Source organism: Coregonus clupeaformis, chromosome 19 (assembly GCF_020615455.1).
Source record: "Coregonus clupeaformis isolate EN_2021a chromosome 19, ASM2061545v1, whole genome shotgun sequence".
NCBI lineage: Eukaryota > Metazoa > Chordata > Actinopteri > Salmoniformes > Salmonidae > Coregonus > Coregonus clupeaformis.
Genome location: NC_059210.1, coordinates 13,697,920 through 13,711,510, shown reverse-complemented (window position 1 = coordinate 13,711,510; position 13,591 = coordinate 13,697,920).

Sequence of the window (13,591 nt, the reverse complement as noted above, 5' to 3'; positions counted from 1 at the left end):
AACAAACAAATCCAGAAAAACGCTTGCCAAAAATGTTATATATTGATTTGCATTTTAATGAGGGAAATAAGTATTTGACCCCCTCTCAATCAGAAAGATTTCTGGCTCCCATGTGTCTTTTATACAGGTAACGAGCTGAGATTAGGAGCACACTCTTAAAGGGAGTGCTCCTAATCTAAGTTTGTTACCTGTATAAAAGACACCTGTCCACAGAAGCAATCAATCAATCAGATTCCAAACTCTCCACCATGGCCAAGACCAAAGAGCTCTCCAAGGATGTCAGGGATAAGATTGTAGACCTACACAAGGCTGGAATGGGCTACAAGACCATCGCCAAGCAGCTTGGTGAGAAGGTGACAACAGTTGGTGCGATTATTTGCAAATGGAAGAAACACAAAAGAACTGTCAATCTCCCTCGGCCTGGGGCTCCATGCAAGATCTCACCTCGTGGAGTTGCAATGATCATGAGAACGGTGAGGAATCAGCCCAGAACTACACGGGAGGATCTTGTCAATGATCTCAAGGCAGCTGGGACCATAGTCACCAAGAAAACAGTTGGTAACACACTACGCCGTGAAGGACTGAAATCCTGCAGCGCCCGCAATGTCCTCCTGCTCAAGAAAGCACATATACAGGCCCGTCTGAAGTTTGGCAATGAACATCTGAATGATTCAGAGGAGAACTGGGTGAAAGTGTTGTGGTCAGATGATACCAAAGTCGAGCTCTTTGGCATCAACTCAACTCGCCGTGTTTGGAGGAGGAGGAATGCTGCCTATGACCCCAAGAACACCATCCCCACCGTCAAACATGGAGGTGGAAACATTATGCTTTGGGGGTCTTTGTCTGCTAAGAGGACAGGACAACTTCACCGCATCAAAGGGACGATGGACGGGGCTATGTACCGTCAAATATTGGGTGAGAACCTCCTTCCCTCAGCCAGGGCATTGAAAATGGGTCGTGGATGGGTATTCCAGCATGACAATGACCCAAAACACACGGCCAAGGCAACAAAGGAGTGGCTCAAGAAGAAGCACATTAAGGTCCTGGAGTGGCCTAGCCAGTCTCCAGACCTTAATCCCATAGAAAATCTGTGGAGGGAGCTGAAGGTTCGAGTTGCCAAACGTCAGCCTCGAAACCTTAATGACTTGGAGAAGATCTGCAAAGAGGAGTGGGACAAAATCCCTCCTGAGATGTGTGCAAACCTGGTGGCCAACTACAAGAAACGTCTGACCTCTGTGATTGCCAACAAGGGTTTTGCCACCAAGTACTAAGTCATGTTTTGCAGAGGGGTCAAATACTTATTTCCCTCATTAAAATGCAAATCAATTTATAACATATTTGCAAAAAAAATAAAAAAAAGACTATTCCTAGAGCAGGCCAACCGGCCAAACTGAGCAATCGGGGGTGAAGGGCCTTGGTCAGGGAGGTGACCAAGTATCTTATGGTCACTCTGACAGAGCTCTAGAGTTCCTCTGTGAAGATGGGAGAACCTTCCAGAAGGACAACCATCTCTGCAGCACTCCACCAATCAGGCTTTTATGGTAGAGTGGCCAGACGGAAGACACTCCTCAGTAAAAGGCACATGACAGCCCGCTTGGAGTTTGCCAAAAGGCACCTAAAGACTCTCAGACCATGAGAAACAAGATTCTCTGGTCTGATGAAACCAAGATTGAACTCTTTCGCCTGAATGCCAAGCGTCACGTCTGGAGGAAACCTTGCACCATCCCTACGGTGAAGCATGGTGGTGGCAGCATCATGTTGTGGGGATGTTTTTCAGCGGCAGGGACTGGGAGACCAGTCAGGATCTAAAAACCTGTTTTTGCTTTGTCATAATTTAATCAATTTTAGAATATGGCTGTAACCTAACAAAATGTGGATAATGTCAAGGGGTCTGAATACTTTCCGAAGTCACTGTAACTCTGGCTTGGATTATTAAGCAAATAAATGCTCTGTTTCTACATAGAGCACAAACAAAACACACATGTACAAACAAATACACACAATAACCACACAAATATATTTGGTGAAACATTGTATCCAAGAACGCCAAAGCACAGTGGAGGTTACACCCACACATGACTGCATCCACTCTAGGCTACGCCTTATTTCTCTTGGCGTGTGTGTGTGCGCGCACATACGTGTGCGTGTATTAGAAAAGCATGGTACACAGCCATACAAATGACGATATAGACAGACAGATCAATAGACAGCATAATTGCTTCAAAATGGCGCCCTCCCTGGTCTCCATCTCCTAAACTCTTAAGACTAGGCCACATAGCTGTAGTAAGACACTCATTCCTACAAGGCTGTGTGGTGAGAGCTTAGCTGTAGTTAGTGGCCCAGTGACTTAGATGTAGTCGGGTGAGGACTGAGACGTTTAATCTAAGGCCTTCTGCTCTCTCCAAAGCGCTTCAGTGGCTTTACAGCCTTTAGGGCCAAGGAGATCCTTTAAGATGATACTGCTGCTGCGCACGAGACCTGCTGGCAGCTGGCCCTATCGACGACCGTCGCAGATGGGAGGGAGGGAGGGTGGGTGGGCGGGAAGCCTGTCTCACTCCTCCAAAGCCTTGACGTCAGTCACCCCGGTGGTACAGGAGAACACCAAGCAGCATAGAGGATTAGTGATGTTTGGCTTTCCAGTCCAGTGGGAATGGAAATAAGGGTGTGTGGTGTAATGGGTTTGTGGTGGGGGTGGCAGGTTGATGTGTGTGTGTGTGTGTGTGTCTGTGTGTGGGGAGAGGGTGGGGGGTGGGGGGGGGGGGGGGTTGTTATTTCAACCTTTTTATTTGATATTTTACAGTAACAACCTGGTCAAATGTGTGTGTGCGCGTGTATGTTCTGTGTGTGTGTGTGTGCGCGCCATCTTGACAGAGAGTCCATGACAGTTGGTCCATAATTGGTGCATGTGAAGCCTGGGTTAAGAGTAGCATCATTGTCACAAAGCTGAGAGGTTAATGGGCAAAAAGCTGTCTCCTTAACCTCTTCACCATATACTGTATATGCATATGGTTGTTTTCACAATGTCTACCCTAAATTGATGTGCTTCTTGTGAGTGGAATGTGTTCCTAATCTCGTGCTGCACCAGAATCCCAGTCAGTGACAATCACACAAAATAATGACTATAGCTTTTATTGTGAATTCAGTAAGGCATTTGGTGAATAAACCACTCTTTTTAAGGAAAGACATGGACAAGGTCTTTATTGTTAAGTCCTTGGTGCAAGTAGCCCATTGATTAACTTCCAGAAGTCCTGAATGGGCACTGCATGATGTTGCCTTTGTGCCATCCAGAGAAAGGCATGTTACTACTGAAAAAATATATAAATGCAACATGCAACAATCTCAAAGATTTTATTGAGTTACAGTTCATAGAAGGAAATCAGTCAATTGAAATAAATTCATTTGGCCCTAATCTATGGATTTTACTTGACTGGGCAGGGGCACTATGCCCTCCCAGGCCTACCCACTTGGGAGCCAGGTCCACCCACTGAGGAGCCAGGCCCAGCCAATCAGAATGAGTTTTTCCCCTCAAAAGAGCTTTATTAAATACAGAAATACTCCTCAGTACCCCCCAGGCGCAAGAGGGTAAATCACAGAATAACAGGATTAATTCCGGAATACAGAGTTACGCAGTAATGCGTCAAAACAGTCCAGTGCGCAAAACAGGCGCACTGGAACCAACAAGGCACACGGGGAAAATAACCCGGCAATACAAGGAGCTCAACCGAGCTTCACTCTTCTCACAATAGACAATCACACACAAAGACAAGGGGGCAGAGGGAAAACTTATACAGGTACTGATGAGGGGATATGAACCAGGTGTGTGTAATAGACAAAACAAATGGAATGATGAGATGAGGAGCGGCAGTGGCTAGAAGGCCGGTAACGATGACGAACGCCGAAGCCTGCCCGAACCAGGAGAGGAGGCAGCTTCAGAGGAAGTCGTGACAGTAACCCCCTGAACCGCAGCTCCAGCAACACGCCGACACCGGCCTCGGGGACGGCCAGGAGGATGCGGAGCAGGGCGAGCCGAATGGTGACGGTGGAAATCCCACAACAGGGAGGGATCGAAGATATCCCTCACCGGGACCCAGCACCGCTCCTCCAGACCGTACCCCTCCTACTCCACGAGGTACTGAAGGTCCCCCACCCAACGCCTCGAATCCAGGATGGAACGGACGGAGTACGCCGGGGCCCCCTTGATGTCCAGAGGAGGTGGAGGGACCTCCCGCACCTCAGACTCCTGGAGCAAACCAGCCACCACCAGCCTGAGGAGAGACACATGGAACGAGGGGTTAATGCGATAATCTGGCGGGAGTAATAACCTATAGGTAACCTTGTTTATTCTCCTCAGGACAATGAACGGCCCCACAAACTTCGGGCTCAGCTTCCGGCAGGGCAGGCGGAGGGGCAGATTCCGGGTCGAGAGCCAGACCCGATCACCCGGTACAAAGACCGGGGCCTCACTGTGGTGGCGGTCAGCGTTGGCCTTCTGATGATGCACGGCGCGTTGGAGGTGGACATGAGCAGCGTTCCACATCTCCTCCGCACGCCGAAACCAGTCATCCACCGCAGGAGCCTCGGTCTGGCTCTGATGCCACGGTGCCAGAACCGGTTGATAACCTAAAACACATTGGAATGGCGTTAGGTTAGTGGAGGAGTGACGGAGAGAGTTCTGGGCATATTCGGTCCATGGCAAGAACACCGACCACTCCCCCGGCCGTTCCTGGCAGTAGGATCGCAGGAACCTACCCACATCCTGATTCACCCGTTCCACCTGCCCATTAGACTCTGGGTGAAAACCAGAGGTCAGGCTGACCGAGACCCGCAGATGTTCCATGAACGCCTTCCAGACCTTGGATGTGAACTGGGGACCCCGGTCAGACACTATATCCTCTGGTACCCCGTAGTGCCGGAAGACGTGTGTAAACAGGGCCTCCGCAGTCTGCAGGGCTGTGGGGAGAACAGGCAGAGGAAGGAGGCGGCAGGACTTGGAAAAGCGGTCCACAACGACCAGGATGGTGGTGTTACATTGAGAGAGGGGAAGATCAGTAAGGAAATCAATACTCAAGTGGGACCATGGCCGTTGTGGAACTGGTAAAGGCTTTAACTTACCCGCTGGGAGGTGCCTAGGTGCCTTACTCTGGGCGCACACCGAGCAGTAGGAGACATACACCCTCACATCCTTAGCCAAGGTAGGCCACCAGTACTTTCCGGTCAGGCAGCGCACTGTACGACCGATACCTGGGTGACCAGAGGAGGGGGACGTGTGTGCCCAATAGATCAGATGGTCAAGGACAAGAGCAGGCACGTACTGCAGCCCAGCTGAACACTGAGGTGGAGATGGCTCTGTGCGTAACGCCTGCTCTATATCCGCGTCCATCGCCAATACTACCGGCGCCACAATGCAGGAGGCCAGGAGTATGGGGGTGTTGTCTCTGTGCCTCTCCTCTGTGTCATACAGCCGTAACAGTGCGTCTGCCTTCACGTTCTTCGTACCGGGGATGTATGATAGTGTAAAATCAAACTGGGTGAAGAATAGGGCCCACTTGGCCTGGCGAGGGTTCAGCCTCCTCGTTGCCCGGATGTACTCCAGGTTACGGTGGTCCGTCCAGATGAGGAAAGGGTGTTTCGCCCCCTCGAGCCAGTGCCTCCACATGGTCAGGGCTTGGACAACAGCCAACAGCTCCCGATCACCAACATCGTAGTTCTGCTCCGCCGGGCTGAGCTTCTTGTAGAAGAAGGCACAGGGGTGGAGCTCGGGTGGCATGCCCGAGCGTTGAGACAGGACCGCGCCTATCCCTACCTCGGACGCATCCACCTCCACTACGAACGGTAGTGATGGATTGGGGTGGGCCAGTACCGGGGATGAGGTGAACAGATGTTGATATCAGGTAACGTGCAACCTAACCCTGGCCCTGATATGCAATGTCTCCAAACCCCCTCTGATTTTAAATCAAGATCTGGTTTTGGTATTTTTCATTTAAATGTACGCAGCCTGTTGTCAAAAATTGATGGGGTTAGGATTTGGGCTAAATCAACTGATGCTGATGTAATTGTGTTTTCGGAAACCTGGCTCAGCAAGTCTATTTTTGATAAGGATATTTGTATAAGTGGTTACAATGTTTATCGTGCAGATCGGGTTAAGAAAGGTGGGGGTGTGGCTATATATGTAAAATCTAAATTCCATGTAAGTGTGGCAAAGTCTGAAACTATTTGTAAACAGTTGGAATTTCTTGCTTTGAATATTGAGGTTTCAAAGGGCCTCTCTATAACTGTGATTGGCTGTTATAGACCCCCTCTGCTCTTGGTGATGCATTTTCTTCTTTGACGCACCTTATGTCTAAACTTCTTTACAGTGAAATGATCTTGATTGGTGATCTCAACTGGTGTTGGTTAAAGCCGGTGTCTGATGATTTAAAAATGTTTTGTAATTCTATGAATCTTACCCAGTTGATTAATTCACCCACTCGCCCAAATCTTAAATGCCCTGATAAATCTACCCTGATTGATTTGATATTGACAAATGTTCCACATAAATATTCTGCGGTTGGTGTTTTTTGTAATGATTTAAGTGACCATTGTGCTGTTGTTGCTGTTAGAAATACTAAGGTTCCAAAGACAAATCCACGTTTTATTCGTAAGAGAAATTTGAAGTGTTTTAATGAGCAGGCTTTCTTTCATGATTTGTTTTATTTTGACTGGAGCAAGATTGAGCTTATCCCTGATGTGGAAACTGCCTGGATATTCTTTCATGATGGTTTTTTCCAAATAGTAAACAAACATGCACCATTCCGCAGGTTCAGGGTTAAAGGGCGGGATAATCCATGGTTTTCTTCTGAGCTGTCTTGTATTATTCACGACCGTAATCTAGCCTGGGCTAAAGCAAGGAAATCTTGTTCTGATGCTGATTGGCTTATTTTTAGGCAGTTAAGAAACAAGTGTTCTTTTCTTCTCAGGAAGGCCAAGTCTGAATATTTTATGTCTGTTACCACTGATAACCTGAATGACCCTAGAAAGTTTTGGAATGCTATTAAGTCTATGTCTGGTAACAGTAATGTTAATGAATTACCGTCATGTGTTTTGAAGGACTCTGTTGCTATATATGACAAAACTGAAATGCTGAATTGTTTCAATGAGCACTTTGTATCATCTGGTAGGCTGTTTGATTCAGTGTCCTCTGTCTCTGTACAACCCTGTGTGGATGAACCAGTGTCATCTGTCTCTGTACAACCCTGTGTGGATGAACCAGTGAGAGCTGGTCAAACTTTTAGTTTTCTGCCATTCTCAGTGCAGGTGGTACATAAAGCCCTGAAATCCTTAGATCAAAGAAAGCCTGCAGGTCCTGATCTTTTGGATCCCTGCTTTTTAAATCTGGCAGCTGATTTCATAGCTGAACCACTTACATATCTGTTCAATCTAACCCTGGAATGTAATGAAATTCCAAAGATCTGGAAATCAGCATTTGTCCTACCACTTTTAAAAGGGGGAGATCCAACTCTTTTAAATAATTATAGGCCAATCTCAAAGCTGTCACCCCTGGTGAAAATACTTGAAACCCTTGTAAGTGAACAGCTAAAAGAGTTTTTATTTACTAACTCTATTTTTTCAATGTATCAATCGGGCTTCAGGAAGAAGCATAGCACAATTACAGCAGCCATGAAGGTTTTAAATGATATCACTGAAGCCCTTGACAAAAAACAGCACTGTGTCTCACTTTTATTGATCTCTAAGGCTTTTGATACAGTTGATCATGCTATACTAAGGCAGAGATTGTTGAGTGTAGGTCTGTCGGAGCATGCAGTTGCATGGTTTGCTAACTATCTGTCTGATAGAACTCAGTGCACTCAATTTGATGGGCTTATGTCTGTTAAATTGTCTGTCCTGAATGGTGTGCCCCAGGGCTCTGTACTTGGTCCTCTCTTATTCACTATTTATATTAATGATTTAGACAAAAATGTCCAAAATGCACAACTTCATTTTTATGCTGATGATACTGTTATTTACTGTTGTGCCTCATCTCTTACAAAAGCTTTCCAGAACTTGCAAACTGCTTTTTTATACTGTTCAACATACCTTGTGTCAATTGAAGCTTATCCTCAATACTGACAAAACTAAACTAATGGTGTTTTCTAATGCAAGAAATAGACCTCTGAACCTTTCACCTGTTACTACCTGTCAGGGCAAGGAGATTGAGGTTGTAACCTCATATAAATATCTTGGAATTCTAATTGATGACGGCCTCTCTTTTAAATTGCATATTCAACAACTTACAAAAAAATTGAAGCTGAAATTGGGATTTTATTTTAGGAATAAGGCCTGTTTTTCTTTTGAAGCCAGAAGGAGGCTAGTATCAGCTACATTTATGCCTTTACTAGACTATGGGGATATTTTATATATGAATGCTTCCGCTCAGTGTTTGAGATCAATTGACACTCTTTATCATGGTACTTTGAGATTTATTTTAAACTGCAAAACCCTTACGCACCACTGTACTTTGTATACCAGGGTTGGCTGGCCTTCTCTAGTCACTCGTAGGCTCAGTCACTGGTATACTTTTATTTACAAAGCCATTTTGGGTTTTCTACCTTTTATTTGGGCATTTTTATTGTTCAGAAATGTGGTGGGTACTCTCTTCGTTCACTGGACTTTATCCTGCTAACTGTTCCAAATGTCCGAACTGAATTTGGTAAAAGGTCTTTTATGTACTCTGCGCCATCGTCTTGGAACACCTTACAAAATAATTTTAAACTGGAAGAACTTGTCCCGATTGGTGTTTTTAAATCTCTGATGAAGGATTTTGAGGCTGATTCCCTGACCTGTCAATGTTTTTAATTTGCTGTTTTTGATATTGTTATACTCTTGTGAATTCATGAATGGTTTTTACTAGATTACTTGTAGTTTTTCATGTTGTCTGTCTGTAATTTTTTGTAATGACTTGGTGCTGCCTATCTTGGCCAGGACGCTCTTGAAAAAGAGATTTTAAATCTCAATGAGCCCTTCCTGGTTAAATAAAGGTTAAATAAAAATAAATAAATAAAATAAACAGACCCCTCAGGTTACTGATGGCTCTGTCAGCCTCAGCAGACCAGCGGAGTCGGGACGGCCCACCCTTCAACAGAGATGTGATGGGAGCTGCGACCTTGCCAAAGCCCCGGATAAACCTCCGATAGTAGTTGGCAAAGCCAATAAAGCACTGCACCTCCTTTACCGTAGTTGGAGTCGGCCAATTATGCACGGCTGAAATGCGATCTCCCTCCATCTCCACACCTGAGGTGGTAATGTGGTATCCGAGGAAGGAGACGGACTGTTGGAAAAACAGACACTTTTCTGCCTTGGCATAAAGGTCATGTTCCAACAGTCGGGCCAGCACTTTGCGAACCAGGGACACATGCTTGGCGCGCGTAGCGGAATACACCAGAATGTCATCGATGTAGACCATTACATCACGACCAAGCATGTCCCGAAACACCTCGTTCACAAAGGACTGGAAGACGGATGGAGCATTCATCAAACCGTAGGGCATCACCAGGTATTCATAATGCCCCGTGGTTGTGCTGAATGCTGTCTTCCACTCGTCCCCCTCTCGGACACGCACCAGGTTGTACGCACTCCGGAGATCTAGTTTTGTGAAGAAGCGCGCCCCATGCATTGACTCCATCACAGATGGAATGAGGCGTAGAGGATAACTAAATCGTATCGTCCCCTTGTTCAGTGATTGGTAATCAATGCAAGTGCGCAGACCTCCGTCTTTCTTCTTCACAAAAAAGAAACTTGAGGAGGCGGGCTAAGTGGAGGGATGTATAAACCCCTGGCGCAGGGACTCAGAGACGTATGTCTCCATAGCTTCCATTTCAGCCTGTGACAGGGGATACGCATGACTCCTGGGAGGCACAGCATCTAAAAGGAGGTTTATCGCGCAATCCCCCGCCCGATGAGGTGGTAATTTGGTCACCTGCGTTTTGGAAAACTCGTGCGCCAAATCGAGGTATTCGGGGGGAATGCGCACGGTGGAAGTACGGTCTGGACTTTCCACCGTGGTTGCACCAACGGAAACACCTAGACACCTACACTGACACTCTCGCGACCACCCCGTGAGAACCCTCTGCGGCCATGAAAAGGTGGGGTTGTGGAGTGCTAACCAGGGAAGACCTAACACAACAGGGAAATCAGGAGACTCAATCATTTAAAAAATGACTTGCTCTCGATGAGTCTCGTGTATAACCATAGTGACTGGTGCTGTAACCTCCCTAACGAACCGGGACCCTAATGGTTGACTGTCAAGTGCTCTGATGGGGAGTGGAATGGATAGGGGAACCAATGTAATGCCTAGACTATGTGAAAATGACCTGTCCATAAAGTTCCCACCTGTGCCTGAATCAACCAGTGCCTTACACTGGGGAACTACAATGTAATCAGGAAAGTGGATGGGTAGGGTACAGTGCGCAGCAGAGGGCTCTGAACGAGTGTGGGTGTTCAATACCTGGGGTGACGCGAGAGTGCCCTGCCTGCCGCCTCCAGACCCAAAAGAACACTGACGAAATCGTGCAGTGAAATGTCCTTTCGTGCCACCGGAGTGACACTGGCGCTGTCGTCCTCCGCTCTCCTGGATCGCCGCTCCACCCAGCTCCATCAGCTCGTGATCCGGGTTGGGGGGTTGGGTTCAGGCTAGCTCCCTTCGGACGTCCTCCCGTAGATGGCACCGGAAGTGGTCAATCAGCTGCTAGAGTCCGGAACTCCAGGGCGAAGTCCTGCGCGGTACTCGTCCCCTGCCTCAGGTGGACCAGCCGCTCGCCCGCCTCTCTACCCTCGGGTGCGTGATCGAAGACAGCCCAAAAGAGGCGAGCGAACTCCCCGTAGTTGTCCAACGCGGCTCCTCCTTCATTCCATACCGCGTTGGCCCACTCCAGGGCTTTCCCCGGGAGGCAGGAGACGATGGCGGACACCTTCTCCCGCTCCGATGGGGCCGGGCTGATGCTTGAATAGTATAGCTCCAGTTGGAGGAGGAAACCCTGGCAGAGAGCAGCTGTCCCATCGAAATCCTGTGGTCGGGATATATGGATCCCTCTGGAGGCTGGGGTGTGGGTGGCTGGATCCGGTCGCCCAGCTGGTCCCGACAGATCGGGTCCTCTCCTCTCCAGGCCTTGGACGACCTGGAGAACCCGATACATCGCTTCTCCCAAGCTGGCTAGCATCGTCGAATGCTCCCGGACCCGTGCCACGACTCCAGGCATGTGCTCCTCTCCTGCTGAAGGAGTCAAGCGCAGGAGGGTAAATCACAGAATAGCAGGATTTATTCCGGAATACAGAGTTACGCAGTAATGCGTCAAAACAGTTCTGTGCACAAAACGGACGCACTGGAACCAACAAGGCACACGGGGGAAATAACCCGGCAATACAAAATACAAGGCGCTCCACCGAGCTTCACTATCCTCACAATAAACAATCACACACAAAGACAAGGGGGCAGACGGAACACTTATACAGGTACTGATGAGGGGATATGAACCAGGTGTGTGTAATAAACAAGACAAAACAAATGGAATGATGAGATGAGGAGCGGCAGTGGCTAGAAGGCCGGTAACGACAAACGCCGAAGCCTGCCCGAACCAGGAGAGGAGGAAGCTTCGGAGGAAGTCATGACACTGGCATTGTGTTGTGACAAAACTGCACCTTTTAGAGTGGCCTTTTATTGTCCCCAGCTTAAGGTGCACCTGTGTAATGATCATGCTGTTAAATCAGCTCCTTGATATGCAACACCTGTCAGGTGGATGGATTATCTTGGCAAAGGATAAATGCTCACTAACAGGGATGTAAACAAATTTGTGCACAACATTTTAGAGAAATAAGCTTTTTGTGCGTATGGAACATTTCTGGGATCTTTTATTTCAGTTCATGAGAAATGTGACCAACATGTTGCGTTTATATTTTGGTTCAGTATATATGACATAAACACTGAGTCAAATGATAACAAAGTGAAGTCATACGGTCATACGAAGGTGTCATGAACAACATAAAAACCACATATAACAGCTGCACAGCTTCTTTGGAGCTGTCAACTGTAGCCTACTATAGGGAAACACCCTTCACCAATAACAGGAAGTCAAAATATATATATTGTTTAAATAAAACACTATACAGTTGTTACCACACCTCAGATGGTCACTACTGACCGAAAACTTAGCAAATTGACTTAGCATCTGTAGTGACTCCTTCATTCCAAGTTACCACAACTCCCCCATCTTTTAGACTACAGTCTGTTCATTTCCCTTCCATAGACTCTGAGGGGGTCAAAGGTCATTCTCATAGGAATCGTTTCAAGAGGACGTAATGAGATTAGAACTGCTGATCCTGGACCTGTTCAAAGGAATCAGAAAGGAGAACAATGGAGGCTGTGGGTGGTGGTCTGTGCTGGGGTCTGGGATGGTCCATATCTCTGCCTGAAGCCCCCCGGGAACTTCAATGGAAAGACATTCAGTGCTCAAATGCACTTGAATATGAATGTCCTGATTTTCACACAGTCGTATTAACAGTGCTGTTTTCACTGGTATCTATTTAAGAAATGGCATGGTAAAATAGTAAAGAAGTCGTTATAATTCATTAATGATGTTTGTTTTTGGGATTCATTTAATACCTGCTAATTTCTGTACCACAAAGTAAAGAGATACATATATCAGCCTGGTAACTTGTGAGGCCAGTCATAAAGAAACTAGACCACAGCGTTGTCTGTGTGGGATGTGATGTTATGTGAAAGAAAGGAGGCTAGGAGGTGTTTTTAGCTCTTTGTAGCTGAAGTTAGCATTTTTTGTCCTATTGAGTAAAATGTGTTTTTTATAAGTTAAGTGAGTGGGTGTTCTAGTAAAACATGTTGTCCTAAAGCAAGCAGAAGTGGTCATAGTGAAGTGTTTTGTCTTGTTCCTCAAAAACGTGTTGTGTCAAGCAGATTTTGATGTGAAATATGCTGCTGAAATAAACCCCCCATGGCCCTACACACACACACTCTCTCTCTCTCTCTCTCTCTCTCTTTCAGACATGTTCAGGCTTGCCGTAGGGGAGGATGTGGCAAGGCGAGGGGGAGGCCTCGTCAGAGTGGTGTTTAGATCTGCCGGTTTGGCTGGCCGCTCATAATAACACTACAGTTTAATTACAGGGTTCACTGTATGGCAAAGTCACACAACAACTACCTAACAACCACAACCATCTAACAACAATCTAACAACCATCTAACAACAATCTAACAACCACCTAATGGCCCTCATCCTGCTCTCATCTAATCACGAGCTCCGTTCCGGGGGTCATTACACACAATGCTCTAGGGCCGCCCACGCCCCCGTCTCGCTCAGTGTTTACTAAATTCCTCCCATACTTCTCCCATTCCGGGAGCTGTGGAGGAGTGGAGAGAGCGATGCATGGGGAGACGGAGGCAGGGCGAGGGGGATGAAAACAGCTGTCGAGGAGTGAAGGAGGTCATGTCGGAGCTTGTACAAAATGTGCGTCTTGATTAGTTTCCTGGCATGCGCTAACTGCTTCGATAGAGACAGAGCGGCCGTCATGGATGTTCTAACACGCGGCGTCGGAATGCGACGTATGCAGA